At 47.1% G+C, this 26,560-nt stretch overlaps 1 protein-coding gene across 3 annotated transcripts in view; it reads left to right on the forward strand.

Annotated features, from left to right (window-relative positions):
- RNF220 (ring finger protein 220) overlaps window positions 1–26,560 on the forward strand; it is a 265,367-nt gene that overhangs the window by 105,996 nt on the left and 132,811 nt on the right. The window lies entirely within an intron of this gene.

Here is a 26,560-nt window from a genome sequence, read left to right on the forward strand (position 1 = left end):
AGATCATGGCATCCAGTCTCATCACTTCATGGCATATAGATGGGGAAACAATGGAAACAATGACAGACTTTTTTTTCTTGGGCTCCAAAATCACTGCAGATGGTGGCTGCATCCATGAAATTTAAAGACACTTGCTCCTTGGAAGAAAAGCTATGACAAACCTAAACAGTATATTAAAAAGCAGAGACATTACTTTGCTGACAAAGGTCCTCCAAGCTAAAGCTATGGTTTTTCCAGTAGACACGTAAGGATGTGAGAGTTGGACTGTAAAGAAAGCTGAGCACTGAAGAATTGATGCTTTTGAAGTGTGGTATTGGAGAAGACTCTTGAGTCCCTTGGACTGCAAGGAGATTAAACCAGTCAATCCTAAAGGAAGTCAGTCCTGAATGTTCATTGGAAGGACTGACGCTGAAGCTGAAGTTCTAATACTTTGGCCACCAGATGTGAAGAACTGACTCATTGGAAAAGAACCTGATGCTGAAAGATTGAAGGCAGGACAAGGGGACGACAGAGAATGAGATGGTTGGATGGCAACACCAACTTGTTGGACGTGAGTTTGAGCAAACTCCGGGAGTTGGTGATGGACAGGGAAGCCTGGTGTGCCGCAATCCAAATGGGAGCATGGGAGCCTGGCAGAAGTACCTAGTGGCAATCCAGTTTGGCGGGTCTTTTTGAGTTCCTCTCAGGAACCCAGGCTTGTAATAACACCAACACAGTTGAATTCTCAGGGTTTCTGGATAGGCATGGATTTTGAAGGGTTGGTTAGAATTGGAAAGGGAAACGAAGGATCGAGCAAAGTTCCTACTTTCATGTTTGATTTTTCAGGTAATATCTCAGATCTCAGAGGCAGGGCTCAGGTACCTGTATCTCCTTTGTATCCGTATCTTTCTTGGCAGAGGTTGACAGTTTCTTTTTGGAAATAAATCCCTTTGCCAAATCACATGACCATTTTTGTCTTAAGAAGTTGGCATCTCTCCTTTCCTCAAATTTGTCTCTCCAGCCTCTTTGACCCCTCCCAGTTTTCTCTTTCACCTTGAGCTAGGAAATCTGGTGTCCTCCTCAACATTTCAGGTTGCTCTCACCAAGTGACTAGCTTTTTGATCTATTAAAATGAAGCAAGAATTCCTTTCAGAGGGAAAGAAAACTCAGCATTCTGTAAATATGAAGTGCCAAGTGGTATGCTCCAGTTTTACATAATTCACCTCATTTATCCTCATAACCACCCTATAAATTGTTATCTCGCCTTTTATTAATAAGGAGTATGGAGAGTTTGTCGCTGTGTGGGGTTGCCTAGGTTTGAAGTAACAGCAGGATTTGAACTCAGATCTGTTCATTCCTCTTTCCCACACCTTCTCAGGAGAGTTCCTCCAGGTGCTGACCCCCTCCCAGGCAACACTAAGGATACAGGGCTCTGGCCAAGGCCATGGGCTTTGTCAGTCCTGGCTGGATTCTCCTCTTGGTTAGGCTCAGAGTCAGGCCTCACCTAATTTCTGTCCTTCTCTTCTCCTGGCCAGCTGGACCCCGTGCCCTCTTGGCCCTGCCTGGCACCTGGGGGAGAGGGCAGAGTGAAGCCTGGACAGGGTGAGTGGGCGCCCTTTCCACCCCGTGTTAACCCCTACGGCTGGCCCACAGCAGGGAAGCCCTCTTGCCGAGCTCTGCACCAACTGCTTGCCTGCCTGAGTTTGCATTATTTATTTAATGTCTTGTACCGTAAATAATGGTAACTTTATGGTTATTAGGAACGGGTTAAGGTACATGCGGGTAGCACCAGGCTGCCTTCAAAAGGAACAGTCCTGGCATAAAATGTTGCGATAATTGCTTTACTGCTGAGTGTTGGTCTTTATTTTGTGTCTGATTTGTCCCTTAAGCCAGCGTAACATTCTCCCCACGGCAGGAGAATGCAGAGAGCAAATTGAAGGGCTGAGCATGAACAATGCGACATGGCGCACTGCTGGGTTTTTCTTTTTTCCTCTTTCTTCGTTTCTCCCTTGACCTCCCTCCAATCCTCTCCGCTCCCCTCCCCCCATGCCCTGCCCAGTCTCCGCCCCACTCTGGTTGGTAGGATCTTTCTACCCACCCTTGACACCTCTGCAAGGTATCCCATCTCACCCCCTTAGTTTGAAAATTAGGTTACAAAAGCACTCCTCTGTCTTTTACCTCTTCTCTGGGCAACAAACAAGACAAAACAAAAGAATAAACTGAAACAAGGAGGCTCTTTTGCCTGGACCCTGCACCAAACAATGCCCGGGCATCTTGGCTCAGAGGTGGGTGCCCCTCATTTCACACAAGGAGGCTAGTCCCTGGCATGAGCCCACCTCACCAACTTGACAGTCCAGCCCAGCACTGCAGTGGTTGGTGGGGGGTGGGGGGAGGGGTGGGGTGGGGCGGAAGGGGTGGGGGGGCTTAGGTGTGCCAGAGAACTGGGTCTGCCAGCAACTTCCTGATAGTGGGACAGGGAAACAGCCTCCAGTGGCCACTAGGACTCTCTTCCTTTTCTGGTGCCATCATACCCAGGCAGGAAGACCCCTGGCCCCACCTGCTGTGTGTCCAATGGAAGCAGGCTGTCATCACAGGCAATGGAATGGAGCACCAGGCAGGATGCCATGGGCCCACAGGCTCAGCCTTTTGCTTTCCCAGAGGTGGGCACTCCTGGCCTTCATCATTGCCCAAGGATCATCTCTCAGCCTCTCACAGTGCCCCATAGGCTGGGATGGTCCAGGAAAAGTAAAACCTCTGTCCCCTGTCCCAGAGAGCAGGCTCAGAGGAGAGAGGGCACTAGGGCTTACTCTGGACCTCAGAGCATCAAGTGAGGAGAACACTGAAGCAGGAGCCAGGAGATCTGTGCTCTTAGTTTTCCACCAACTTGCCAGGTGGTAGTAAACTTGTGGGAAGGGAAGGTCCTTGGAATCTTTCCATCTCAGTTTCATCTGTAAAGAGAAGGCAAAAATACCTGCCTTGTGGGATGACTAGGATCAAAAGGAGAGGATGAATGAATACAAACCCAGAACCAAACGTACTAGGTTATCATGGAGGCTCCGCTATGCCTTCACGCTCTCTAACCAAAGGCAAAAAGCTGCTTCTGGGTAAGGAAGAAAAGGAGGTGCTAGTGGAGGAAAGCTAGTGGGGGGCAGTACAAAGAGGGAGGAGGAGTGTAGCAGAGACCCCCCACCTGGCCCCAGAGCTCTCTGCAGAGGAGGAGATCCCTGTTGCTCTTTCTCCACCCAGTGGGCATCCCGGCTGTGCCCCGACCTGGCAGGACACCATGCAGGCAGCAGCGGGATCCCCCCTCACGCCCCCAGCCCCAGTCCCTTCCTTTCTTTGGTTCTTGTGCCTCCACCGCTTGCTTTCCCCTCTAGGGTTCCTCCAACAGAGGAGACAGCAGAGTCCCAGCACGTTGACAGCACTGACTTTAAGCCATCGGAGACTGAGGGGATTTGTTCTCCTCTCCACTCACCCCACCTCTCCAAGCCTAGTAACTCATCAATAGCGGAAATTTGAACAAAGTGGAGAGTCTGGGATGAAAGGAGAAAGGCTGCGGTGATTGGGGTGGGGGGAAAGGGGCAGGGGGATGGCTTTAATTAGGGCTCCTTGGCCTCTTTAGTCCTGGGGCTGGTTGGGGTAATCCAGTTAGAGTCCTAGGCTTTCATCTCAGCTGGCTGGCCTCTCTGGGGCCCTGTCAGAGCCTTTAGGGGGCAACAAGTAGCGGGCAGGCCCCGAGTGCGGTGGGGGTTGGTACCGCGCTCACTTCCAGCTGGACGCAGAGGGGGGTGCGGAATGAAGCCCCGCCAGCACAGCAGTTGGTGGTGGGCAGTGAAGTGGCCGGTGCGGGGCGGCTTGGGCGCTGGGCGGCTGTCTCCTGACACCAGAAACTCTCTTTATGAAAGGATCAAGTCGGGAGCATTGTTCTCCGGGCCAGGGAACCAAGGGCTCAGAATGCTCTTTTGTGTGGAGGTGCCCCCCCACACACTCCCCCTGCTTTTTTCTCCCTTTGAGCCACTGCTGGCTGTGCCTCTGCCCCCATGCTTGGGGGGGAGCAATGGATGGTGGAGATGGGCTCGGGACAGACAGTCCTGGGGGAGCCATCTGTGCTGGGGTGGGATCCACTGGAGCTGAAAAATTAAACAGCATTTTCAATTAACTTTTCCTCTCTTGTTTGGGGGTGGGCGTGGGGGGGTGGTGGTGGAGCAGGCTGGTTGAATTTAACCTTTGAAAAGCTACTGTGGAGAGAGGAGGAGGGAATGACCTTTTTTCCAGAGGCAGGGGTGGGCGGGGGTGGGGAGCAGTGAGACTGTTTCCTCAGGCCAAGCAGGGGACCCTCTCCTCTGGGGAATATCCCTAGAAACTCTCGGTGTCTTTGGCCAAAGTCCCACCTGTGTAGGGTGGGTTTATGCATGCATCCCCAAAGAGCACACCCCAGGGAGAGATGGGGAGAATAGCTCAGGGTCAGCAGGTGGGGGGAAGGCTCAGCGCCAAGCAGGAAGAACCTTGTCTACCCCTTAGTAACCCCACTAATGGCTGACCCCACTTCTCCACACATCTTCCCTTTTCCTCGAGAAGGGTTGCTTCATTTCACCTCTTGGGATGGGTGCCCCACAACGTGGAAGAACACCTGTGGAAGGACTTGGCTTCAGATAGCTGACCTAGATGCGCTCAAAGGCCTCTCCAGCCCTGTCTGGTTGGCAGTGTGGAATATAACCAGAATATACAGTGGCCAGAAATAAGAATCTGCCTACAATGTGGGAGACCTGGGTTTGATCCCTGGGTTGGGAAGATCCCCCAGAGAAGGGAACAGTTACCCACTCAAGTATTCGGGCCTGGAGGATCAGACACAACTGAGCAACTTTCAGAATCACAACCCAAGGGTTGAGGTTGTACCCTTCTCGTATCCCCAGGCTGCATCCCATGGCCTTCTCCATCTTCCCTGGGGTCTGGGAGCAGGTCTCCTTCAGGCTCCACTGCTCTCTTCCTCACTCAGGGCCTCACCTCTTCCTGGGTCTCCAGTGTGAAGACTTCTCTCGCTGTAATGAATATTAACACCTGAAGAACTGTCTGTAGTTTTCAAAGGATTCATGTGAGGCTTCACTTAGTTTGTGGGATGGATGGATGGGAAACTAATGAGGAGACTCAAGAGAGGTTAATTTTGAAAAATGGGGCATCTTTTGGATGGCACAGCAGCATCACCGAGGGGCCCCTTTCAAATTGCCCATCCAGGACTCTGACCACTCCTACCCTTACCTTGACTCCAGAATAGAATTGTTTGTCTCTTGTGCATTTTCTGTTAGCCAAATACAGTGGCCCACTTACAGGAGAGAAAATGAGGAAGGCTACTCATGTCAGCTGAGGCAAAAGAGGAAATAAATCCAATGGTTTCCCTTGCTTCTTCACCAGCCCATCTTTCATTAGAGAAAGAGGGGAGGATGATGCTGGGAAACAGACATGGGAATGAGTTGTCCCCCAACCCTCCTAGAGCACAGTGGAGCATCACCCACCCTCTCAAGCCTGTTCCTTGTCTTGAAGATTTCATGCTCAGTTAAGGACACTATGCTCTTCCTCAGCTCAGGGCCCTCTCCCATTCGCTGTCTGCTGCTGCTGCTGCTGCTAAGTCACTTCAGTCGTGTCCGACTCTGTGTGACCCCATAGACAGAAGCCCACCAGGCTCCCCCGTCCCTGGGATTCTCCAGGCAAGAACACTGGAGTGGGTTGCCATTTCCTTCTCCAATGTGTGAAAGTGAAAAGTGAAAGTGAAGTCACTCAGTCGTGTCCGACCCTTAGCGACCCCACGGACTGCAGCCCACCAGGCTTCTCCATCCATGGGATTTTCAGGCAAGAGTACTGGAGTGGCGTGCCATTGCCTTCTCCACATTCGCTGTCTATGTTCACTCAAACTGCTTTTCCTTTCATTCATCAAATGCACCAGCTTTCCTTTCCAGCATCTTAGAATATACTTCATCCAGTTTTTACCCACTTTTCCTGTCTCTGTGAATTTTTCTGCTTAGAGGAGCCTATTCTGTCCTCCGAAAGTGAACTTTGTCCTCTGATTTTACCTTCTCATGGCACTCGGCACGTCCTTGGTATAGCAGATCATGGCTCAGAATCATACATGGAGTTGAGGAGGGCCAATGGCTGTCCTCCACTAGACCTTAAGCAACGTGAGAGCAGGCGTCCTGCCCCTTTGCTCACTACTCTATTCCCGGGTGGTAGGCACTCAGGGACTCAACACACATGGACTGACTGAATGAATGATTGAACCAATGGGGAAAGGCAACAACTCTCAAAGTGAGCAAAAGGAAAACTGACTTTTCCCAGAAGCACAGGTGAGGACTGGTGATAGCTTTGACATCTAGAAAGTTCCTCTAAAACCCTACCGTGGAAGTCAGTAGGCACGAATGATGCAGAGGACATTTATAGAGCAGCAGGTGGGAAAGAACAGTGATGAGGATTGAGGGCTTTTAGGTGAGGCAGGAAAAGCAAGCAACCGACTTCCATTTTCCCCTATATTTCAAAGAGGCAGTCCCTTTTTGGAGTCCTGAGGAGGAGAAGGCTGGAAGGAGAACACTAAGAACCATAGCCAGTTGTGATGAGGATTAAGAGAAGAGGCCTTACCTGCTGGATTTGCTTAGGGTGAGGCCGCCTAGTTTTCTGCAAAAATAAAGGGATTGTCTTCAGGCGGCAGCAGAGGATAGATCCTGGGACTGTGAGCAAGAGGGTGAACCAGAGGAAGCGGAGAGAAGCCTGAACAGTGAAGGGTTAAAGGGAATACACGTGTTTAGCAGTATATTGAGGGAGAGGGGAAGGGAAAGGTGGGGGAAAGACCAGGGAGCCTATAGACCACTAATAAATGAAGAGAAGAGGGAGATCCATCTTACCTCCTACAGGGCAGAGATACTCGGCTCATTTTTTAGATCCATCTTTAAGAAGAAAAATGACAAAAAGGAATTTGGATAATTAGGAAGTAAATGCAGACTGTGCAAAAATCGTTACTGATAGAAAGCAGGTAGGAGAATCCTCAGAAAAATCAGCGAGCCTGGATGACATCCATCATGGGGTGTTAAGGCTGGTGTTCTGGGGACGTGCTGAGCGGGGAGCTGATGGAACCACTTATAATTATGTCTGGAAAATCATAGAAAGTAAAAGGAGCCATCAGGAGCCTGGGAAAGTGAAACAACATGACTCCTGTCTTCCGAAACATGGTGCAACAGTCCTAAAAATGTTCACCCAGTCAGTCTGGGGAGATAGAGACAATGAAGGGAGGGTGGGTGATGTCTGTCATCTTGGGAAGAAAACTAGAATCTTAGCTCTGTGTGTGTGTGTGTGTGTATACACACACACCTCCCTAAGGGGCAAACCACACCAAACAGAATAACACCAAGTGATCAAATTGGAAACAGAGAAACAGATGTGCTGTAATGGGTGCGCCACAAGTGGCAGTTGTTAAAACAGGTTCAGGTTCTCGCTTGTGGTGTAGGTATGTAAATGAAAGCTGCGCTGAGGGGGAAGATCAATGGCAAGGAATCCATTCTGGGAGAGGGACACTCTCCTGGTGAGCAGAGGATCTGAGCCTCTTTAACAAGGTCTCATCTGTGGCTTTCTCATTTGGAGAAAACTGCATGGAGCTGAAGAAGCTGATAGATGGGTGTGGCCAAGAAATTGCACAGGGACCCAGAGAAGCCACCCACCAGCGTGAGCACCTGATGAGTGAGTGTGTGTGTGTGTGTGTGTGTGTGTGTGGTGGGGCTGCGTTGGAACAAATGGCCATGTCTAGGGGGAAATGCCAGAGGAAGGCCAGAGGAAGGCCCTGGAAGCTGCCTTGTTCTGGGAGCTGCGTGCACAACATTTGGGTGTGGAGCTCTTGAGCCTGGAAGGGAGGTGATGCCAACACCCTGAAGTGGTTTCCAAAAGGAGGAGAAGGCCCCCTGAGGGAGCTGGCTGAGAGGGAGTGGCCTCTCATGGTAATGATCCCGTGGACTCCGCAGCCCCAGCGCCTGCACGCTTTTACAAGGTTAAAGCAACAGCTTGAACCTGTATGGGGCGAGCATTTGTTTCCTTTCCAGATTGCCAGCTAATGAGGAAAGATTAAAGGAGCTAAATCTGTTTAGCTTGGCTAAGTGACGATCGAGGCGGCAGGAGTGGAGAGGCATGCTGGGCCTGCCGGGCCAAAAGAGGGGTGTGATAACTGACTGCAGATTTCAGAAAGGTGTCTGTCGCTCCAGCGCAGGAAGAGCGGCTGTCTCGGGTGGGCAAGGGGCCTCAGCCTCTCTCAGTGGGAGGAGACCGAGGGAGGGTTTCCCAGCTGTGAGTGTGGTTGCTCATGGTGCAGGAGGTCAACATGCCGAAAAGAGGTCAGGGATCAGGGCATCCTGGCTCAGCTAAGGGAGGGACCACCTGTCCCCAGCCACCAGCCTTCACTTTGCCCTCTGCTGACACCACCTTCCGCCTGTGCGAGGGTCTTCTCTCACCCACTGTTGTCCCCACTGCAGCCAGGGCCTTAGGGGTTTTGGAGTCCAAAAAGGTTACCCCACTTGTGGGCCTATGGCAGATGTTCTTAGTAACTGGTTTGGGGATTCATAGCCAGGCTATTCTTTGATGATGTCTTCAAATAGAGTCTTCCAAGCCTGTGAGATCAGAACCTTCTAGGAGCAGAAAGAATTTTCCCTTGCGGGGAGGGGGGTCTAGTGTCCTGGTCCAGTGACCCAGGGGTCCCCAAGCCTGGACCCTTGGGAGAGCTAAGCTGCCTCTCATCCTACTTCCTGTTGGCAATCTCACAGTTAAACACTTAAACAATCTTTCTTTCTCCTGCTTTCTCTCTCCCCCTCTCTCTCTTTCTCTCCCTTCTTTTCAGAGTTGACAGGGGCCAAATAAAGGCCCTTTTAAAAAAAACACACAAAACAATTTTGTTCCTTCTGAAAGTGATGGAGCGAAAGTGAGTGTAGATTATAGCCCTGTGAGGCGAGGGCCTTCGTGATGGGGGGAGAAGTAGTGACATGATGGGAACCTAATGGCAGTAATTGGCCTTGGCTTTGACAGGGCCCATATCACAGCTCAGGAAAAGAGAGATGTTTAAAGTAAAAATTTACACAAAATTATATGTTTTCGGGGTGAAAAGACTGTTTGGATTTCATTTTTTTCTTCCTCTTCTTCCCCCCAGGGCATGGTTCCTGGGCCTTCTGCTGCTGTGTGTCTGTGTGCGTGTACACATGTGTCTGTGTGTATGTGTGCATGTGTGTGTGCACACTTGGCCTTGAAGCTGTCCCACAGGTATATGTGCATTTTAGCCCTGCGTTGTTGGTACCTTCTGTTTTCTCCCTTATTCAAGTGGAGACATTGCTCAGCTTTGGAAGTTTCTCATTCAGAAGTAGGAAGAGCCTAAGGGAAGGAAGAAAAAGAGAACCATTCCAAATAATTTAAGAGGCCACCCTTCATAATTTCACCAAAGCAATGCTTATTCAGCCTTAACACAGTTAACTAACATCTTGTATTTATTTATCCTTGTAGTTCTTAGTCCTAAATAAGACCAAGGAATAGACAGGGTCATTGTGTCTGTTTAGTGTCTGATTCCCATTCCAGAATGTGAGCCCTTTGAGTGCAGGTCTCTCTTTATCTGGTTCAAGGCCATAGTCCCAGCACCCAGCACAGCACCTGGCGCATAGCAGGCTTCCAGCACAAGGGGCCCAGGATACCCGAATTCTGTTGAGACAGAAGCTAGGTTGGAAGATCGTACCTTCCTGAGGATTAAATGCTGATAAATCAGACTTTTGTCTCAGGTACTAGACTTCAGATAATTGAGGTGTTTTTTTTTTACTTAATTTTTATTGGAGTTTAGTTGCTTTCCAATGTTGTGTTGGTTTCTACTCTGCAGCACAGTGAATCAGCTATGCATACACATGTATCTCCTCTTTTTTGGATTTCCTTCCCATTTGTTCACCACAGAGCACTGAGTGGAGTTCCCAGTGCTATTCAGTAGGTTTTCATTAGTTATCTATTTTATACATAGGATCAATCGTATATATACATCAATTCCAATCTCCCAGTTCATCCCACCCACCACATTCTCCTTGATCAATATATTTGTTCTCTACATCTGCATCTCTATTTCTGCTTTGCAAATAAGATCATCTAATTTTTTTTGTAGATTCCATATATATGATTACTATACAATATTTGTTTTTCTCTTACTGATTTACTTCACTCTGAGGGATAGTCTCTAGGTCCACCCTCATCTCTTCAAATGATCCAATTTCATTCCTTTTAATGGCTAAGTAATATTCCATTGGATATGTGTACCACATCTTCTTTATCTATTCATCTGTTGATGGCAGAGAATTGATTCCTCATTGCTTATTAGAAAAGTGACCTGGCAGGAAGATATCCAAGGTGGCAAGGCAATGAGAATATCAGGTGTTCATCCCTGTTATGAGCAGTCCTCGAATCTCTACAGTCAAACTCCAATCAGCTCTTTAATACTAATAACCATTCCCAATGTAGCATGGTCTACTTGGGGCCTGCAACTTGTACTGCAGCTCACTGTTTTACTTGGGTTTAGACAAAGTGTATGGGCTAAGATGAGGTCTAGTCAGCTATCAGTCTACTTTGAGCTTTCTAAAAAAAATTCCATTTAACTAACATAATAACAAGATGCACAAATAAAGCTAAATTGAATGTTTTTCAACGTGAGCTCAAGATGAAGTACCAGAATCACAGAATCTCAGGTTGGGAAGTGTCTTTAGAATTCTGAAGTACATCCTTCACTAGTTGCCTGCACAACCTCTGCAATAACTCTCAAGCTCCAGTTGTGAAGATTGGTGTGGTCAGCCAGGAGGCAGGGTTGAGAAATGCAAGAATTAGGATCTGGGCTGGGCAGGAATCAGTCCTGGGGAATCGGTCAGTCGTGAGGAACAAACAGACTTAGAAAGGGGAGACCCAGCAAGGGCTGTGCCGGCAAGTTGCTGTGGAGGTGGGAATCCATTCTGAAAGGAGAGATCTGGAGGTTGGTGTAGAATGGGGGTGTATAGGTATTGGGAACAGGGCCGGGCAGCTTTCTGTGACCACCCCCCCTGTTTTACCTCAGTGTTTGAAGAGAATTTCAACCCAGGCAACTCAGGATGTTCCAAGATCACCAGGGGAATTCAGAACACTAGGTGGGCATTGCTGGGGGTGGGAGAAGGGCAGCAGTGTCTAGAATCAAATGAGAATGATGCTTCTAGAGCTGTGGTAGTCACTGAGATGTTGTCAAGTGATGCCAGTATAATTCAATGGATGGTTCTTGAATGACACAGGGTTCTTGAATGGGGTTCTTGACATGTAGTCAGCACTGAGTTAGGTAATAGCAGGTAATTCTGTAAATGATTCATTGGATTGCCGTGCTCTAGAAGTAAAGAGCATGATGTGATCACTTATGATCAGAATATAGGTTCTCAAAGAAGAACTGAGACATTCAGGGTTTGCAAACCATTCTTTTGTACCAACATTTATGGAATGTGCTCTATCGAGGTATCATATCTGATGAAAGCCCTTTAGGCCTATGACTTAATTTGAGTCACTTCCGTTTTATTTTCCCTATATATACTGAACTGAGATTGTAAACAAAGAAAAAATTGGCTAGCATTCCATCCAAGAAAATCACAATATGTGAGAAGGTTCTCTTGCAACCTCAAGAGTTCTCCAAGTTCTGTAGACAATCCAAGAGTCTAGGGGAATGGCTGCAGCTCACCGTTTTCCTCTTCTGGCATTTGGTACAGAGATGGTAACCTTGTCCTCCTGTATTTCCTCTGTATAGAAATATTAAAATTGTAAATTGCAAGCATTTTCCTAAAATACAGTCCTTTCACTGCGATCTGGAATAATGACTTGGATGCAGGTGTCCCTGGGTACCACTTGGCTTGCCAGTTAGTGTAGCGTGTTGATGTGAAGATGAGACGCTAAACCCTTCTAGTCTGACCCCTTTGGACCTGATGTTAGCTGTAACAGTATACATTCCTAAAAGAATAAGCAAACAGCTTTTTCACTCATCTAAACTTTCTACTTAAAATTATGGACACTCAGAACCTTCTTGTTGGTGAGGCAGCCTTTTTTTCAATAGACTGCCTAGACTAAGTTAAATGCTGGAGATACAGAAGTTTAAAAACAGTGTCTGTTTAAAGGAATTCATAGGTCTCTGAGAAGATATCCCAGCCAAAGAGATTGTTTCACTATACTGTAAGTGCTAAGATAGATGTCTGAGCAGGATGCTCCACCACTAAGAAGAAGCAAGCCCCTCAATCAGCCAGAGACCTTCAGAAAGGCTCCACCTTTCAAGCTGGCAAAGCTTGAAATGGTTCTTTAGGAGCAAGAGAATTTTGCTAAGCAGAGGCAGAGCAAAGGGTAGAGTATTCCAAGCAAAAGCTATAGTGTGATTGTTGAAAGCATGAATTCATTTTTTCTTTTGGCCATGCCATGCAGCATGTGTGATCTTAGTTCCCCAACCAGGTATCGAGCCCATGCCCCCTGCATCCCGGCCTTGGAGGCATGGAGTCTTAACCACTGAACCACCAGGGAAGTCCGAAGGCATGACTTTTAAGTCAACTAATCTGGTCCTTGGTTCCTTATTATGCTTAGCAGTTTCTAAGTTTATGCGGCTCATTTTTCTGACAATTATGTGCAGTACAGAGGGACAGTGAGAAACGGAAAGAACCTGAGGGCCACTGAGAGAAAGGAAGATGGGGATAAAATAGAGAGCGGGGGGAGGAGAAGGGAAAGGAAACCATATTTACTGAGCGGTTATTATGTGCCGGGTGGTTTTACATGATCTCATTTCATGTTGTGGGTGCCATTTTCTAAATTAAGACGATGTGGTTCAGAGAGACAGGTGAGTTCACTTTGCAGTCCTCTCCTGTCCTCCATTCCTGCTCTAACTCTGCCTTTCTGTGAAGCTCCCTGCTGCACTTCACCACCACCACGTGGATCCCTACTAGACGCTCCATCCAAAATGCTGCAATAATTTCCCACCAAACCTGCTCCTTCTTCACTCTTGCCGTATCACCTCCCCACCCACTTACTTGCTCACGGTGGAAATCCAGAGTCACTCACTCTGTGACCTTCCCCTCGTCCCCAGCTCCACATCTGACGCATCACTCAGTCCCGACCGCGCTACCTCTAAAACGTATCTCAAATACATTCGCTCTGCCCGGCTTCCCCACCACCACCTCAATCAGGCCATCATCACTTTTGAGTCATCCATCACACTCAAATAGTTTTCTTGTTTGATTTCTCTTCCCTTCTTGCCACTCCCAATCCACCTGGCAACCCAGGAGTCTTTTTAAGATGCATGGCCCTTAGTCCATACCCAGTGACATTTGCTTCCTGTCTACCTCAACTCCTCTCCCCTCTGGGCCTTTGCATCCTACTCAGCTCACTGTACTTGACTTTCCTCATGTGGCTGGGCCCTTCTTACCCTTTACATCTCCCCTTAAATGTCATTTCCTCTTCCCAGTCTAAACGAGATCTCCCCTTTTTCTCTATTTCTTTGTGAAACATTATAGTGATGTACTTGTTTGTTTAGTGCTTTTCTCCTCCACTAAGCACAAGCTCTAAGAGGGTAGTCATCTGTCTTTTGTTCACCACTGAATCATGAAATCCTTGCATGATACCAAGCACAGAGCAGGCATTCAATACATTTTAAAATATATTTTTTTTGTTAAAAATGAGTATTATGTGAAACTGGTTCAGGATAAAGAGCTTTAACCGAAATCTACCTCTTCCTGCAGCCAAAGCCCATGAACTTTTTCCATCATACTACCTTCCTGTGGGTGAGACCCAGCCTGGGCAGTCAGACTGGAGTTTGTTTCAGAGATGGGATGGAGAGAAACCTTCAGAAACCTGATCCTGATTGGACAGTGAGCTCTGTGAAACTAAGGGCCATGTCCTCGGTGTTTAGTAAAGTGCCCGGCATGGGATAGGTGCTTAATAAATGATGAGTAAACCACCTCATGCGACGAGTTGACTAACTGGAAGAGTCTGATGCTAGGAGGGGTTGGGGGTGGGAGGAGACAGGGACGACAGAGAATGAGATGGCTGGATGGCATCACCGACTCGATGGACATGAGTTTGAGTGAACTCCGGGAGTTGGTGATGGACAGGGAGGCCTGGCGTGCTGTGATTCATGGGGTCGCAAAGAGTCGGACACGACTGAGTGACTGAACTGAACTGCACTGAACTGAAACCAACAAATGTGCCCTGAGAAGCTCTCAGGTTTTCATATGATCTAATGGACAGAGGTACCATTTACTGAGATGGAGAAGGGAGAGGAGGAGCAGAGTTAATGGAAAGTAGGGAGAGTTGGGGAGAAATGAAGAGCTCAGTTTTAGAATTACATACAGTGAAAGGCACAGTTGTCAATAGGCATATGTTTCAGGAATAATGAGAATTTTATTCATTTAGTCATTTATTCACTTAATCACTCAATCAACAAATGTCTATTAAAAGCTTGGTATATATCAAGCACTATGTTGCTGCTGCTGCTGCTGCTAAGTCGCTTTAGTTGTGTCTGACTCTGTGCGATGCTACCCCATAGACGGCAGCCCACCAGGCTCCTCTGTCCCTGGGATTCTCCAGGCAAGAACACTGGAATGGGTTGCCATTTCCTTCTCCAATGCATGAAAGTGAAAAGTGAAAGTAAAGGCACTCAGTCATGTCCAACTCTTTGCGACCCCATGGACTGCAGCTTACCAGGCTCCTCTGCCCATGGGATTTTCCAGGCAAGAGTACTGGAGTAGGGCGCCATCGCCTTCTCCAAAGCACTATGTTAGGTGCTAAAAATATGGCAATAAATCAGATAAAGTCAAGTGAGGGAAATGGTTAAGAAAACAGATATTCAAATCAGAGTGATTGGTGCCTTTGTAAAAGCAAGCACACAGGGCTGTGGGCCTTAGAGGTAGAGGCAGAAAGACCTTCTGGACATATCCTGAAGGGCGGAGGAACTAGCCTGACCAAATGCCAGAGAGCCTTTCAAGCAGAGGCAGTAGCATGTGCAAAAGCCCAGTGGTTAAAAAAAGAGAAGAGAAGCATTCCAAGGCCTGTACACAGATAGCGCAGTAGGCGGGAATCGTGGTGTTAGGAGCAGGGTGCTCTGTGGAAAGCAGTGAGACACCCAAGCTGTGGACCTTCTCCACATCCCTCCTGTCTCTCCATGTAGAGAAGATAGCAGGAGCTGAAAGTCACACACAGATGTGAGTCACTGACTCACAGTCCCATGTGTGAAGTAGGTAAAGAAGCAGTGCGGTTGGAATCATAACCTTGGACCAAACAGTAAGAGTTTCAATTGCCATAATAAAAAGTATGACTTCTAGAGACAGTTGGCAATGATGGAAAGCTTTTAATTGGGAAGGATGATGGTGGTGGTGGGACATGATCAGATACATATATTAGAAGTAGTAACTCATGGCTAAGTGTGAAAAATTAATTAATGGAGATATAATCAGAAGCTACCATATTTTCTGTCAAGGCATTCTTCAGATTGAAAAAATAGAATGGTAAGAAAATATCAAAGTCCAAGATTATACGTGTGTGTGTGTGTGTGTGTGTGCAGGAGAAGGCAATGGCAACCCACTCCAGTGTTCTTTTCTGGAGAATCCCATGGACAGAAGAGCCTGGTAGGCTGCAATCCATGGGGTCGCTAAGAGTCAGACACTACTGAGCGACTTCACTTTCATTTTTCACTTTTATGCATTGGGGAAGGAAATGGCAACCCACTCCAGTGTTCTTGCCTGGAGAATCCCAGGGACGGGGGAGCCTGGTGGGCTGCCATCTAGGGGGTCGCACAGAGTCGGACACGACTGAAGCGACTTAGCAGCAGCAGCAGCAGCAGTGTGTGTGCAAGAAGCTATCTACATTGGTCTCAACTGTGACCTTCATGAGTCCACTGAACTACTAGACATTTGCCTCCTCATCCTAAAATTTCCACCCTGCCTCTTGTCCATCTTAAACTAAACCATCACTACTTTAGGTCTCAGTTCAAGTCTTCCCTACCCCACTCCCCTCACCAAGACAAATTTTAAAATTCTGTTCTCTGGGCTACCACATCAGTCTGGCCATAACAACTATTTTAGAATTCCTATTGTTCTCGGCTCTCTCCCAAACTAGATTGTATGCTCCTCAAGGACTGACTGCAAGTTTCTTTGTATCCTCAACATCAAGTATAGTTCATGGTAAACAGTTGTTGTTCAGCTGCTCAGTCATGTCTGACTCTTTGAGACCCCATGGACTGCAGCAAACCAGACTTCCCTGTTCATCACCAACTCCCGGAGTTTGCTCAGACTCAAGTCCATCGAGTTGATGATGCCATCCAACCATCTCGTCCTCTGTCATCTCCTTCTCTTCCTGCCTTCTATCTTTCCCATCATCAGGATCTTTTCAAATGAGTTGGTTCTTTGCAACAGGTGGCCAAAGTATTGGAGCTTCAGCTTCAGCATCAGTCCTTCCAATGAATATTCAGGGTTGATTTCCTTTAGGATTGACTGGTTTGATCTCCCTGCAGTCCAAGGGACTTTCAAGAGTCCTCCAACACATTTCAAAAGCATCAGTTCTTTGGCATTCAGCCTTCTTTATGGTCCAACTCTCACATCCATACATGACTACTAGAAAAACCATAGCCTTGACTAGACAGACCTTTGTAGGCAAAGTAATGTCTCTGCTTTTTAATATGCTATCTAGGTTTGTCATAGTTCTTCCTCCAAGGAGCAAGTGTCTTTAAATTTCATGACTGCAGTTACCATCTGCAGTGATTTTGGAGTCCAAGAAAATAGTCTTTCACTGTTTCCATTGTTTCCCCATCTATATGCTATGAAGTGATGAAACCAGATGCCATGATCTTTGTTTTTTGAATGTTGAGTATTAAGCCAGCTTTTTCACTCTCCTCTTTCATCAAGCAAGCTCTGGAAGTTGGTGATGGATAGGGAAGCCTGACGTGCTGCAGTCCATGGGGTCATGGGGAGTTGGACACAACTGAGTGACTGAACTGAACTGAACTTTCATCAAGAGGCTCTTTAGTTCCTCTTCACTTTCTGCCATAAGGGTGGTGTCATCTGCATATCTGAGGTTACTTATCTATCTCCCAGCAATCATGATTCCAGCCTGTGATTGATCCAACCTGGCATTTCACATGATGTAGTCTGCAGAGTCTACAAAGTCTGTAAATAAACAGTGATAATATACAGCCTTGAGATACTCCTTTCCCAATTTGAACCAGTCTGTTGTTCCATGTTCGGTTCTAATTGTTGCTTCTTCACCTGCATATAGGTTTCTCAGGAGTCATCCTAAGGTGGTCTGGAATTCCCATCTCTTGAAGAATTTTCCACACACACAGTTTGTTGTGATCCACACAGTCAAAGACTTTAGTGTAGTCAATGAAGCAGAAGTAGACATTTTTCTGGAATTCTCTTGCCTTTTCTATGATCCAACGGATGTTGGCAATTTAATCTCTGGTTCCTCTGCCTTTTCTAAATACAGCTTGAACACTGGAAGTTCTTGATTCATGTACTGTTGAAGCCTTGCTTGGAGGATTTTGAGCATGACCTTGCTAACATCTGAAATGAGTGCAATTGTGTGGTAGTTTGAACACTCTTTGGTATTGCCCTTCTTTGGGATTGTAATGAAAATTGACCTTTTCCAGTTCTGTAGCCACTGCTGAGTTTTCCAAATTTGCTGGCATATTGAGTGCCACACTTTAACAGCGTAATCTTTTAGGATTTGAAATAGCTCAACTGGAATTCCATCACCTGTACTAGCTTTGTTCATAGTGATGCTTCTTCAGGCCCATTTGACTTCACACTGCAGAATGTCTGGCTCCAGTGAGTGATCACACCATCGTTGTTACTTGGGTCATGAAGATCTTTTTTGTGTAGTTTTTCTGTGTATTCTTGTCACCTCTTCTTAATATCTTATGCTTCTTTTTAAGTCCATACCATTTCTGTCCTTTATTGAGCCTATCTTTGCATGAAATGTTCCCTTGGTATCTCTGATTTTCCTGAAGAGTTTCTCTACTTTTTCCCATTCTATTGTTTTCCTCTATTTCTTTGCATTGTTCACTTAGGAAGGCTTTCTTATCTCCTTGGTATTCTTTGGAACTCTACATTCAGATGAGTATCTTTCCTTTTCTCCTTTGCCTTTAGCTTCTCTTCTGAGCTATTTGTAAGACCTCCTCAGACAACCATTTTGCATTTTCACATTTCTATTTCTTGGGGATGGTTTTGATCACTGCCTCCTGCACAATGTCACAAACCTCCATCCATAGTTCTTCAGGTATTCTGTCTATCAGATCTAATCCCTTGAATCTATTTGTCACTTCCACTGTATAATCATATGGGATTTGATTTAGGTCCTACCTGAATGGTCTGGTGGTTTTCCCTACTTTCTTCAACTTAAGTCTGAATTTTGCAAAAAAAGTTCATGATCTGAACCACAGTCAGCTCCAGGGCTTGTTTTTGGTGACTGTAATAGAGCTTCTCCCTCTTTGGCTGCAAGAATATAATCAATCTGATTTCGGTATTGACCATCTGGTGATGTCCATGTGTAGAGTTCAGTTGGAAGAGGGTGTTTGCTGTGACCAGTGTGTTCTCTTGGCAAAACTTTGTTAGCCTTTGCTCTGCTTCACTTTGTACTCCAAGACCAAAGTTGCCTGTTACTCTGGGTATCTCTTAACTTCCTACTTTTGCATTCCAGACCCCTATGGTGTAAAGGACATCTTTTGAGGGTGTTAGTTCTAGAAGTTCTTATAGGTCTTCATAGAACCATTCAACTTGAGCTTCTTCAGCATTACTGGTTGGGGCATACACTTAGATTACTGTGATACTGAATGTTTTGCCTTGGAAATGAACTGACAGCATTCTATCATTTTTGAGATTACACCCAAGTACTGCATTTCAGACTCTTTTGTTGACTATGAGGGCTACTCCATTTCTTCTAAGGAATCCTTGCCCATAGTAGTAGATATAATGGTCATCCGAATTAAATTCGCCCATTCCTGTCTATTTTAGTTCACTGATTCCTAAAATGTCGATGTTCACTCTTGCCATCTCCTGTTTGACCACTTCCAATTTACCTTGATTCATGAACCTAACATTCCAGGTTCCTATGCAATATTGATAAACAGTAGGTACTCAATAAATATTAAATGAATTGGAATGTAGTGGGATACAGACAATCCCAACTTACAATGGTAATCCGTGGTTTTTTTGTTTCTTGGTTTTTGTTTTACTTAATAATGGTAGAAAAGTGGTACACATTTGGTAGAAACCGTACTTTGAATTTTGAATTTGATCTTTTCCTGGGTCAGTAATATGTGGCACAATACTCTTTCCGATATTGGGCAGTGTTTGGGTGCGAGGTACAGCTCCCAATCAGCCATACCATTCTAAGAGTAAACAACCGATAAACTGACAACCTTTCTATACCCAGGCAAACTTTCTGTTTTTTACTTTCAGTCCAGTATTCAATAAGTTACAAGAGATATTCAAAACTTTATTATAAAATAGCCTTTTTAAAGATGATTTTGCCCAAATGTAGGCTAATGTGCGCTGAGCACATTTAAGGTAGGTTTGGCTAAGTGATATTCAGTATGGTAGGTGTATTAAATGCATTTTTGACTTAGGATATTTTCAACCTAAGATGGGTCTATCAAGATGTAACCACATTTTAAGTTGAGGAAGGTATGTCCTAATAAATTGGGATGACCTCATAAAGTGAAATGTAACACATGTAAATTCCTGCACTTGGATCCCAACCTTCTGCACCAGTACAGGAAGGGAAAGCAAGATTATGCATTCGGCAAACATCTGTTGAATAGCAAGTACATGCCAAGTACTGTACCTGACACTGGACATACAGCAGGCAACCAGGGAGATGAGTTCTCTGCCTTCATGGGGTTTATAGACTTCTGAGATGACATGTTTTAGACAAGAAACTAACTGTAAGTTAAATTCCACGGAAAAGACCATAGAGTGCAATGAGGATCCACCCTAGTCTGGAGGGTCAAGGAGGACTCGATAAGGAAGTGATATGTAAGCTGACCGAAAAGATGACTGGAGTTTTCCAGGCAAAGTCAAGGTTGATGGGCCCAGGGGAGGGGTGGGTAGGAGATATGGTTTTTAGCAGATCTTTGCTCTATTATCACTTCCTTAGGTAAGCCTTCCCTGACAACAACATGGATCGTAGCAACGTGGATCATTCTTACACAGCTTCACTGTTGTAGATTCATATTTATCTCTGTCATTACTTGATTCACTCCCATTACCCCACTAGGCTATGCACAGTGAAGAATCTCTTTTTCCTTTCCAGTGTATGCTCTCAACTGATGTTTATGTGAAGGAAAGAAAGAATAATGAATAAATGAGTGAGTTAATGAATGAGAAGGTGGGCATTCCAGGAAGAGGGAACAAGAACTGGAGACTAATATGTCTGGGAACATATTAAGAAAGAGAAGGAGTGTCTGAGAAAAACTAAGCATCAACTACATATGCATAACAAAGTGAGACAGCTGCAAACCTGGGCTTGGTTAAGAAAAATCATCTCTCTGTCTACCCCTTAGACTATCCCTATTAGTACAGTGAGGTCGCTCAGTCGCGTTCGACTCTGTGACCCCGTGGACTGTAGCCTCCCAGGCTCCTCTGTCCATGGGATTTTCCAGGCAAGTGTACTGGAGTGGGTTGCCATTTCCTTCTCCCTAGGGTGTGACCTTCTTCCCCGGGGACCACATTTTAGAATGAACTGTGACAAACGTTTGCAGAACTTTTCCATATGGGCAGCTCGATCCCATGATGGAAAGAGCATGGAGTTTCTGACTCAGACTTGAATTGAAATTTCACCTCTACCACTGCTGGCTGAATCAATGAATCACTTAATTTCTCAGAGCCTATGTTCTTATCTATAAATGAGAAATAATATTATCTACATTCTGAACGCTAAATAGAATGACATGAAAAATGCCTAACATGGTGCCTGGCATACAGTAGGCCCCCAGTAAATTCGAGTTCGCCCCTCAACCAGTTTATTAGAAGAAAAAGAACTCTGGGCTCTTTGAGTTCAGGAAGGCTTCTTAAAGGGGGCAAAATTTGAGCTGATTGCTTAAGGACTGGGGGATTCTATTTTACTGAAGAAAAGAGAGGCCCTAGTTGGGGGTGGAGGGAGGGTAATGGAGCAAAACACTGTGCTATGCTCCGTGCATAGACAGAGAATCAAGTAGAGCCCAGTCCCAGCTCCAGACCAATAGATTCCCTCCTTCCATCCCTGATCTTCCCTTCCCAACAGAAAGTTAATGCCCTGGAGCCATCTCTGACTAGGGTGTCTCTTTTGAAAAGAAGGGAACCTACAGCCTCATTCAGGATTTGCTCACAGACTTAGCCTCTGAGAGCCTGAACTCTGAGCTTGTGTAGTGCACACACTCCACTAAAGGAGGTCTGAGCAAGTACTGGTATGTGTGTGTGAGTGTGGTTGTGAGTGCATGCCATGTGCAAACACTAAAACACACAGCAAAGCCAAAACAAAGAGTGCTACCCACCCTGGCCTTAGAGCCTGGCAACAATAAGTGACAGCAGCCCATCTAGAGGGTAGTTTTGGGCATGGAAGGACTAGTAAGGGAGACGAGAGGCAAGAGATGGAAAAGAACACATGTTCAAAAATAAACACTGCCTCCTGCTAAATGGTCTAGAAAGCATCTGTAAGAGGGGGCTCTGGGCTGTGGGGTTTCCGAGGATGGTTAGTGCGGGAATGTTTTGTCTGTAGGTCGGGGTTGGGGGCTTCCACATCCTGGCCCACCGCCACATCTGGGGAAGTCATCTGTGCTGGGCTGATGGCTCCCTGAGCACTCCTGTTTTAATGGCTCGTGGTGCCGCAAGAAGTGGCCCTGTAATGGCCATTCCAGGCTGCCCTGGGAAGGGCCTGGGGCTAGCCCCTGGCAGCCTGATGGCGTTTCTTCTGCCCCAGGCCATCTGCCACCACTCAGCCCCTCTTCGCTCAGGTGAGCTGGCTTGCATCCTGGTTGGGATTGGGAGCCTCGGACTGGCTGTGGAGCTGCAGTGGGACTAGTGATGGTGGTTTAGTCACTAAGTCATGTCTGATTCTTGTGACCTCATGGACTGTAGCCCACCAGGCTCCTATGTCCATGGGACTTTGCAGGCAAGAATACTGGAATGGGTAGCCATTTTCTTCTCCAGGGGATCTTCCCTGACCCAGGGATCGAACCTGGATCTCCTGCACTGGCAGGTGGTCTCTGCATTGCAGGTGGATTCTTTACCGACCGAGCCACCAAGGAAGCCCCCTAGAGGACTCAGCATTCAGAGCGTGGAAGGATGTGGTCTTACTCTTCTGACCCCCAGGCCCTTGATAAGTCACTGCCTCCTATGTCCATTACGGTCTTCCCTCTTCTTTTGATGCAGCTCTATCTCATCTTTTTGCAAAAGGGGGAGGTTCAAGGTTATGGGGTCACTTCCAAGACCAAACGGTGCAGAAAGGGCAGGCACAGCACATTGAGAAAGAACTGCTTCTCCCTGTGAAGCAGGGGATCAGGAGGAGATATGAAAGGAACAAAGCAGAGAGCTGTGTGGAGGGTTCCTGCTTTGGTCCCCACAGGCCAAGGAGGACCCCCTAGTAATTTCTGCTCGCACGGTCCAGTGTAGCCTCATCCCAGAGCCAGTCCCTCAGCTTGAGACAGGGAACTGCAGGTGCCGATAAACCTGCTGACCAGTGAACTCTGGAAAGGCATGTGTTAATGGCATCGTCCCCTCGCCTTGCTGACAGCTCTAGACAATTACCGGGAGGGCCCAAGAGAAGGAACTTTGCGTGTAGCTACCTGCAGGTTGCAAGGATGGAGTAAACGGGCTGTGGCTTCAGCAAGGGTGAGACAACTAACTGACCTCCCCCCCATGCCTCCGCAGCAGCCTGAAACGGGGCCCACAAGGGCATGGGGAGAAGCTGGAGGGACAGAGGAGAGGGGAGGGCTTGCTCCTCTCGGCAAAGGGCTCGTAAAGCTGCAGGTGTGAGATGTTGTTATTTAGTCTAGAGCCTGGTATGTGACAGCCCGGACCCTCACTCCTGCGACTGCGCCTCCGCCTCTGCTGGCCAGATAATTAGTCCATTACGACTCTCCCACCTCGGGTGGGTGGGGGCAGGGTGAGAGCCCACCCTCAGACTCCTTGTAATTCAACTTCCTGTGTTTTATGGAAGCAGGCTGTTGGGGGCAGAGAGCGAAAGGCCCTCCCTAGGCTCAGCCAACCCCTTGCAAAGCTCCCAGCCCCCACCGCCCTCCTTCCACCCAAACCTCGTTGCCGTGGTGACCAAATGTTATTTCCCAGCTCCCTATTCCAACTAATTTGTAAAAGTTTCTTAAATCTCTTACCTGCCTGAAAAATGAATGTGAGACAGGTCTATCTCTTCCCAAGTCTTGCTCTGCCTGTCTCTCTTCCCCTGCATCTCTCCACTGTCTCTCTCTATTTTTATTACACGCTTATCGCCTTTTTCCCTCCTGCTTTTGAAATTGATTTCCTTTCCTTTCTCCCCCTATTCAGGACCTAAACGCTGAATGTTCGATATTTCATTTGAGACCGCTAATCGCATTACTGCCCTTGACGTTTTACAGATATCATATTATGGGCGCAAATTTGGCAAATTATTAGCGCTGTAATGTATAGCTTGTCAGAGGTATTTAAGACGCTAAGAGCCCAAGGCTTATCGGGGTTAGCAGAGAGCTCTCGTTGAGCTTTTGAAATGCAGAGAGCCAGTTATAAAACACACTGTGACTCTCTCTACAGCTGGTGAAAAAAAGGAAAAGAGAAAAAGAGAAAGAAAAAGAAAAAAAATGTCACCCGTCTATCAGAGGCTTCCAGGGCTGATAACAAGCAAAATTCTTCTCTGTGGGTTTCACTGGAAATGTGAGAAGCTTTTAAAACATTTCTCAAGCTGTCTGGAAAAGGAAAAAAAAAAATCTTTATTGAAAGGATGTAGCAGTCTTTTTTACTGTGGCCTATTTATCTCTGGGGAAAAAGCTGTAACAAGAAGATCCCCTACCGACCATCAGCCGTGTCGGGGCCTGCCTGGCTTTGGTGGCAGGACTTTGGTGTGGGGGGCTTGCTGAGAGACAGTGGGGCCACCTTTGGCAAAAAGGGGAAAGGCTGCTGGCTCTAGTGCATTCCTGCAGAAGAGGCAGCCTCAGCACAACACCAAGTGCAGTGCTCAGGGCTCAGCGGACACAACTCGACAAACCCTGTTTGAATGGACGACTGAACCAACCAGCAAACCAGACCAACAGAGCCTTGAAGCGGCTGCCCCACTTTGGCCGACCTAATAAGTGTGCTCTGTACCTGTGACCCCCAAGTATTGTCAGCAGTGACGCCTGCGCTTCCACATGTGTTCTTTGGCCTCCCACGCCCAGCCCTGCTCTCTGAGGCTAGGGGGTCCTCTCTGCCTTCCTGTCACTGTCAGCTGCTGATGACATCTCTCTGCATGGTACTTGGCTCGCTCTCTCCCTGCTCACCCCTGTTCCTGCCTCCCTCTTGGGAATGTCCACGCCCACATGGACCATCCACCTCCTGGGATTCTCGACTCCAGTCTCCTTCACTCCTCCGGCAGAAGTCCATAGGGGCATGGCCACACTCTCCATCTGACCATCTCCCAGAATTTCTTCGCCTCAGAAATCCCACCTTCCAACCAGAACCTTTATCCTTGCATCTGTTCCACTTCCTCACTCCCACAGAATCTGCTTTTTGACCTTATTTAGACCTTCCATCCTTGGGCCGTTCCTAATTTAACAAGCCCATCATTCCTCTCCTAGCTTCACTTCCTTTCTTACCCAACCTTGACCCTTTGATCAATCTCTTGAAAGAATTTCTCCATTCAATTTCCTTACCCCTGTGCCTTTCTGCCGCACCTATCTGCCTTTCTCAGCTCCAGATCCATATCCCCACTTGCTTTCTCCTCCACTTCTGGCCTGCAATGCTTGACGAAGCAAATCACACAACCAGTCCTCCTGGTATCAACCTAGTCAGGCCCTGAACCCGTACCACCGGCCCCGTGATGAGGTGTCTCTTTCATTTCCCACAGCAGTTGTTTTAAGCCTTTTCCTCTCTCTAAAAAAGTGTCCTTCCTTGCCTCTGCCTTGTATCCAACTCTTTGCGACCCCGTGGACTGTAGCCCACCAGGCTCCTTCGTCCGTGGGATTCTCCAGGCAAGAGTACTGGTGTGGATTGCCATTTCATTCTCCATAGACGACTGTATTGCTTGCTTCACAGAGAGAATGGGGGCCAACAGGCCCAACGTTCTCCGCTCTGACCCTCTCCTTGGCCCTGGTGGTCACCTTCCCTGCTTCACTCACCGCCAGCCCTCCCACCTCTCGTGCCCATCACTCCCGCCCCTTGAGATCTTGCACCGTCTCTTCCGTTGTGTGTTGACTTTTTTAAAATTTATTTTGGTTTTGGCGGTGTTGGGTCTTAATTGCAGCTCACAGGATATTTCTCTGTGGCGCACAGGCTCTTCATTACAATGTGCGGCTTTCTCTCTAGCTGAGGCGTGTGGGCTTATTTGCCCCACAGCACGTGGGATCTTCCCAGACCAGGAATCGAACTTTCATTCCCTGCATTGGCAGGGGGATTCTTGATCACTGGGCCACTGGGGAAGTTCCTCTTCTCTTGTATTTTAAACGCCTCGCTTCCTATCAGTACCTTTCCTTCCACCTTCGAGAACCCTCAGATCTCCCCTTTAAACCTTCTTTTCATGTTAGCTTCCAAGCACATTACTGTCCCCATGTTCCTCTTTCTTTTTACTGATAAACCTGTTGAAAAGCAGTCTTACTCTTATCCCCTCTACTTCCCAGTTTCCAATTCACCCAGCCCGTTGTAGACCTTGTTCTATCCCTACTGAAGCTATGATCACCTCTTTCTACTTCAGATTATTTTTCCTTACCTTCTCATTGTTTGGCTCTTACCTACTCCCTCTTATTCTCATTTTCTAGCTTCTCCACCACCAACAGGGTTGCTGCTTAGAGTACCCTGCTTCCATTCTCACATTACACGTCTGCCCTGGCTAAGCTCCTCCAAGCCTGTGGTGTCATATACCATGTAAACACTGATGACTCCCGTGACTACCGCCTCAGCCTCAACCTCTCTCCTGAACATCATGCCCAAATTCCAGCTGCCAATGCACTATCTCCCTGTAAACCCAGAGCACCTCAGACTCAACATATTCAAAACAACATATTCACTATTATTTTTTTTTCCTCAACTCTACAACTTTAAATGATCCTTAAGCACCATCCAATCAAACATACGGAGAAACCTGGTTCAACATAGATTGTTTCCTCTTTCCTTCCTTTTATCTGTCCTCTTTTACCTAAAAAGAAAAGAAATTAGGTTGGGAGTCAGAGAAGTAGGGCATCCCAGATGGCTCAGTAGGTAAAGAATCCACCTGTAATGCAGGAGACACCAGCAAAACCCTATTCGATCCCTGACTCAGGAAGATCCCCTGGAGGAAGAAATGGCAACCCACTCCAGTATTCCTGCCTGGAGAATCTGATGGACAGAGAAGCCTGGTGGGCTATAGTCCAAAA

The sequence above is a fragment of the Moschus berezovskii genome, chromosome 4 (genome assembly GCF_049115385.1).
Source record: "Moschus berezovskii isolate FMDL1 chromosome 4, NW_MosBer_1.0, whole genome shotgun sequence".
Taxonomy (NCBI): Eukaryota; Metazoa; Chordata; class Mammalia; order Artiodactyla; family Moschidae; genus Moschus; species Moschus berezovskii.